General features: G+C 39.0%; 1 pseudogene; it reads right to left on the minus strand.

The window, feature by feature from the left end:
• The window catches only part of LOC121943980, a 93,658-nt pseudogene extending 87,900 nt beyond the window's left edge, over positions 1 to 5,758 (minus strand).
• Positions 5,759 to 6,000: the final 242 nt, after the last annotated feature.

Below are 6,000 nucleotides of genomic sequence, written 5' to 3' on the forward strand. Positions count from 1 at the left end.
TTAGCAAAGGACTAAAAAGCAGGAACATATATAGAGCACAGAGCATGAAGCAGCTCTAACTGCTCATCACGTGTTCAAGAACAAGTGCAAGCAAAGCAGTTTCCCCCTTCAAAGTTTAAAATGTGTTTCTAATATGTTTCATGAAACAGTTTATCTATTATAGATATCCTCTCAATTGCATTCAATAATGTTTTTCAATGATAAAGTAAAAAAAAAAAAAAGATGAGATAAAAGATAAAAGGGGGGAAAACAGAGATTTCAGAAAGCCAGAAGAGGTTGACTTACGCTGTGATGGAAATGTTAGCGGCTGACATGGGGCTGACCTCCTTTACCTCCTTGGCCTTCTGGAGTGCCAGCTTCTTATTGATGGCCTCCTCTTGCTCCTCTTCATCCTAGACAGCATGTGCAAAACATACAAACATACAGTGCATTCATACAGTACATCCATACATACACACATACATTTCACAAACACATACAGTACATCCATACATACATAAATACACACACACACACAGCACATACATACATACATACATGAGGTTCTGTTAGAGGTTGTGGTCTTACTGTAACATTATGATGACCTTTATCTGTGGAGTAGTTGTTTCCTTTCATCCACATTGTCATAAGGTCATCTTCACAGAATGCCAGATAGCTCTGAGCAACCAGGAGAGTTCAGCTGATATGAGAACACAAGCATGTTGACGAAGAAAAAGTGATCTCATTTTGATGATCCACCAGCCAATTAGATTCTCATATGTCCTCTCATATGTGAAATTTTCAGATCTCACATTCATCAAAACGGCAACAGCTTTTCTAATCAAGACATGCCCTTATTTTCTATTTCTATTTGTTTACCAGTTATAAATTCTGCATAAAGTACATTTCCATGCTACTAATTCCATCAGTACAAGAGAGTTATCATGCTCTCTCTGACACTCTCAGTCTATCTTTAATGACAGAAATTATTATTTATTTCCAGTGACTTAATGCTACCTGCACATATGTTTCACTTTGAAAGTCTTCCAGTGTTTCTGTAAAGGAAGAGAAACTGAGGGCAGCAGCGAAGTGTGTGAAACACACAACTCAGCTAGGTTACTGATGCAATAATTGCTGTGGAAATGTACACTGTACTACTACATTTTTGTGAGCTATCATAGTACAGGTGATTCCACTACCCCACAGAGCTGCTAACCAGCTTTAATGGGAACCGGCCTTCATTTGTTTTTGCTTGCCAAGACCATTAGTTGAGTCATTTTGACTTCTGCTCAGTGGATAACAGGCTTTTCCTCAGTGGTGATGTATTAAGAGCTGCAAATGATCTTTCCAGTGTATTATGATGACCTACCAACCTGGCTTACATCAGTCTCACTACAACAGCTCCATCTTCCACAGAGGACAGTACCACAAAACCAGTAAAACAAGGTTCCCTTATCTCCTATGAATACCTATTATTGTGTAAAAACAGAGAATAAAATGCCATGCGCATGTGGGATCTGATTTAAAGGTGCAGCCCACAGCTCTAATGCAAAACACTTTTTTGTCAAATTCAGTGAATACCTCCTCACCATCGCTAGCTGTCAGTTCAGTGTTATGCTGAGAAAAAAAATGCAGTGGACAGAGAGAATCAAAGTGTGCCCACAATACTATCATGAAAGCTTGTGCACTGGAAAGGGGAAAGGTCCTGGTTGTGGGAGAGTGGGAGCAAAAACGGTATAAAGGAGCTTTGAAGAAGCATTGGCAGGATGGGTGTATTTGTTTGGGTGTCTAGTTTAAATATCTTTTATCTTATCTTTCTCTCTGGAATTACACACTCCACCTTTGAAGAACTTTTATTAATGGATGCTGTGGGTCTCAGCCAAAATATATGGGTGCAAACACGACACGCTAGGTAGGCAGAGCAGGTTTCTGACCTGCTAAATTGACTCTGACTTTGTGGGCTGTGGTTGCTGCCAGTTTCTGTGTGCATGTTGAGTTTTGTTTTGAATATTTATAAATCCTTATAACTTTATGTACACTTAAACGCATTGTAAGTATGTTAAATAATACATTATAGACATTGCCTTCATAATGAGTTATAAGCATTAAAAATAACTCTGACATAACTTGGCCCTTAGCTACATGTCGTCCCCTTTTGCTCTCTCTCCCTTTCATACTTGAAGTGTCCTGTCTGAATAAAGGCAAAAAGCCCAAAAAAATTATCCTTAAAAAAAGTGTTACCAAAATTACACACACACACAGATATGTATATATATATATATATATATATAATATTATATATAATTTATATATATATATATATATATATTATATATATATATATATATATATATATTTCTTGCAAAGTTGAGTTATTCATTACCTTCTTTCCATGTTTTTGAGAGAAATCCAGCTGATTTGCTCAGTTATCAAATGGTTAACTGGTTCTGTGTTTAATTAACTGGATTATTTCTTCAACAGGATTGCATTTATTTGGTTGATTTGTTTCATATTGAAATGTAAAAAGAGACACAAAATATTGCCCTGTTGTGAGGTTTGAAAATTTAATCTTTTTTTAATATATTGAACTTTTTTTAAACTATTCTATGCTTATCACCTGATGGGTAGCCACAGAGCCACACTCTGAGAAAAAAATGGATCAATAGACCAGCTGCATACAAAGAAGCATTGAGTTATGTTTCCTGCATGAGCAGCCACAGCTTCTGTGGTCAATGTAGCAGCCTCAGTTGATTATATGGACGCACTCTGCTGCAGGCGTGCTGCGATAGACGTGTCACGCCAAGGGTCCGTGCCCCATGTACTTTGGCTGTAAGATGATGCTACTACCCTATCTCCTGTAACTACTTTGAAGCCAGGATGCCTCAAGCTATACAGAAATACTTTACCTTAGTGAGCTCCTGGGCGTTTGCAAGGTTATCAACAGCAATGGCCAAGAATTACGTTGAGGAGAGGGTGTCTGGTTATTTGTGGTCTCAGGAAAAGATCAAATGATTGATGAACACTGGATCAATGTTTACATTGCAGCTGTTGTTCAAATCAGTTTACACATTCTGTCTCAGTGCTAAAGGGCTGTCTGACAGACATAGAGCTGGAGTGATGAGGATCAAAGTTGAGCAGGATACAGTTTCCAAAGAGAGTGAGAACGATGAAATAAATGGACGAGAACATTCCCCCATGGAGCCTCCCTGTGATTCGATGCCATGTACATGACTGCGTTCCAGTCCTCCCCAGTAAGGATCTGCAGGGGGGACACAGGCCCAGGTTTGTCAGTCCAGTTCAGTGGTTACAAACAGAGCAGGGAAAAAAGCATGATGGAGTTGACCTTTACCTGGAAGACAGTGAGAATCGCTGCGGGAAATGTGTCCAAAGTTGGTTGTTGGAGTTTCGTCTTCAAAATTAAACCTTCAGGAGAAAACAAACAATCTGCGAATGTAATCAAGCTTCACTGCCAAAACACAGTCATAGTCTCTCCTCCAGCTCCCCTCCAGAGCAGCTTATTGCCTCACCATTAGGCTGCCAAACATTAATTCTAGCACATATATGCCTATTACATCTGAGTCGTCTCAGTGCTCACTTTGTGTGACCTTATGGCTGATCTGCTGAGTGTTTATTCTTCTCAAATGGACATGTTGTGCTAACGCTGACATTTTGTATCTCTGTCTGTCTACTGGGGACTTCATTACATCTCACCCCACAGTGAGGGATACAGATAGAGGAGGTTGGACTGGCGGCAGAATTTGTCTTGTGCCTTCTCAAAATCCATCACAGTGTGTTTCTTTAGTCTGGATCTTATAAAAAAGACAAGCACAGAAAGTAGACAGACAAGACTATGAGGCGCTTTATGTAAAGTTGTGCACCCTGAAAGTTACCAGTAACATTTTTCCACATTAAGCTCTAAAACATAACTAAAAAGAGGGTGTGGATTTTTCAGTAATTTCTAAATCACATTAAGTGCAATATTTGAGAACTTGAATAGAATTTGTAACATTAATGCATTTTGAATTTGCCTTTATGTCCACAGTTTTTTAACAAACAATTAAATTATTCTTATAACTGGGAGGTGTGGAGTGTCAGTGTTCCAGGGAAACAGTAAACATGTTGTTTGGACACTCTGAGCCTTAGTAATGCCAAAAAAGTGTAAAACCAATCTAAAATGTACATCTGCAAGGAGGTGTTTGATGTTAAAGCCCGTTTTCGGCCAACAGAGCACTCTCAGTTACCAAAAAATCAAACCTGTACACAGAAACAAGTGGGCTCTGGCTTCACAAAGCCAGCCCCCCCCCTTCAGAGGGCATTTCAAACGTATAACTACTTAAAGACTCAGAATTTGAGACTGAGAAAGAGAGGGCATCCTTCAGTAAAAAAGTAATTTGGGAGAAAGTAATGTCATACTAATCTCAACAAGAAAAAATGTGTATTTAGTATCCTTAGAGACTGTACACCAAATTCAGTAGCCACTGAGTGAAAATCCCCAAAAAGTCTCTTCATATTTTTGTTTATCATTTAATGCAAAATTGGAAAGAAACCATCAGCTTGGCCTTTTTTTGTTTAAAGCTCATAGCAATTTCAGTCCCAGTGAAAGACAATGCACATTAATATTATTATTATTATTATTAGTAGTAGTAGTAGTATAATAACCAGCAGACATCCAATAAGGTTCTGGGCCCTTTGGGTCTTGAACCCTACTTATACTACTTAAATTAAGAGCTATGAGGGGTTTCACATCCAAAGACGTGGCAGGATCAAGGACAAAAGTAATTTCATTTTTTTAACTTTGTTTTAAAAAAATGATGAATAAATTACCTTCTACCCTCCTTGTTATAGGAAACTGAGATGTTGAGGTGGCAGTGGGGGATTGTATGAGTGGAGCTGCCTAGAGCTGAGTCATCTCAAGGAATGTGTATATAATATTGATATTATTAAAGAATTTATGAATTCAGTGTATTTGGTCATACAAGCAATCTTTTGAAGGCTGCGATTTTGCTTAAGAAAAGGTCCAAGTTCCCTATAGGGGGGACATGGTCTGACTTTCATTGCTGAATTAACAATACATATGAGCTTATTTATTTATGGATTTTGGGCTGTTTTTACTGAAGTCAATTGGACTGATTCCATTTGATTGAGTTTCGATTTTGAGAATTTAAAGTTTAAAGTTTAGCTTGTGTAAAATTCACTGGAACTAACAATCACAGCAGTAGAAAAAAAATGACTCACTGGCCACCAAACAGCTGCATGCCCAGCAGAGCAAAGACCACAATGAAGAGGAAGAGGAGGAACAACAGGCTGATGATAGACTTCATGGAATTGAGGAGAGATACAACCAGGTTTCTCAGAGAGTTCCAGTACCTATGCACACAAACATATAAATGTACCAATACATGAATATAAAGATACCAACCAGTATTCCCAACACACAGACAGACAATTGTGATGACTCACTCAAAATTGGTGACTTTGAAGATTCTGAGCAGCCTCAGAGCCCGCAGGACACTGATCCCAAATGAGGCCCCAGGTTTGATGGCAGCCCAAATCACCTCAAAAATACGCCGATGATTACCTGTGAACACAGTTTTCATTTCCTAAAACATCTAAAAAGTGCTATTCTGCCACATGTTCTGTTCCCAAGTTATATCACATTTTGCCACTTTGCAGTGGACTTCGATGTCTACATATTGCACCTGAACAGGACGACTCACCCCAAAATCAAAACAATTGAATGAGGAAATGGGAAGTAGTTCTGGGGACCAAGGCCATACATTTTTCATGGACATCTCTGCCAGAAAGTAGGCCCAGGCCCAACACAAACTCGGCTAGGTCTGTGCAGAGACAGTAAGAAGACACAGATGCATTCCCCCACGTGAAAAAGGGCAAATTCAATAGAGCAGCTACTGCTGCCTGTTCAGCTGTGCCCACAGCAAATACGACACAAAAAGACTCCATTGTTCAGTAATGTACCCTCCCATGATAAAGTGTGTGAGGATGTCTGTTTGCTCACCATGT

The sequence above is a fragment of the Plectropomus leopardus genome, chromosome 6 (genome assembly GCF_008729295.1).
Source record: "Plectropomus leopardus isolate mb chromosome 6, YSFRI_Pleo_2.0, whole genome shotgun sequence".
Taxonomy (NCBI): domain Eukaryota; kingdom Metazoa; phylum Chordata; class Actinopteri; order Perciformes; family Serranidae; genus Plectropomus; species Plectropomus leopardus.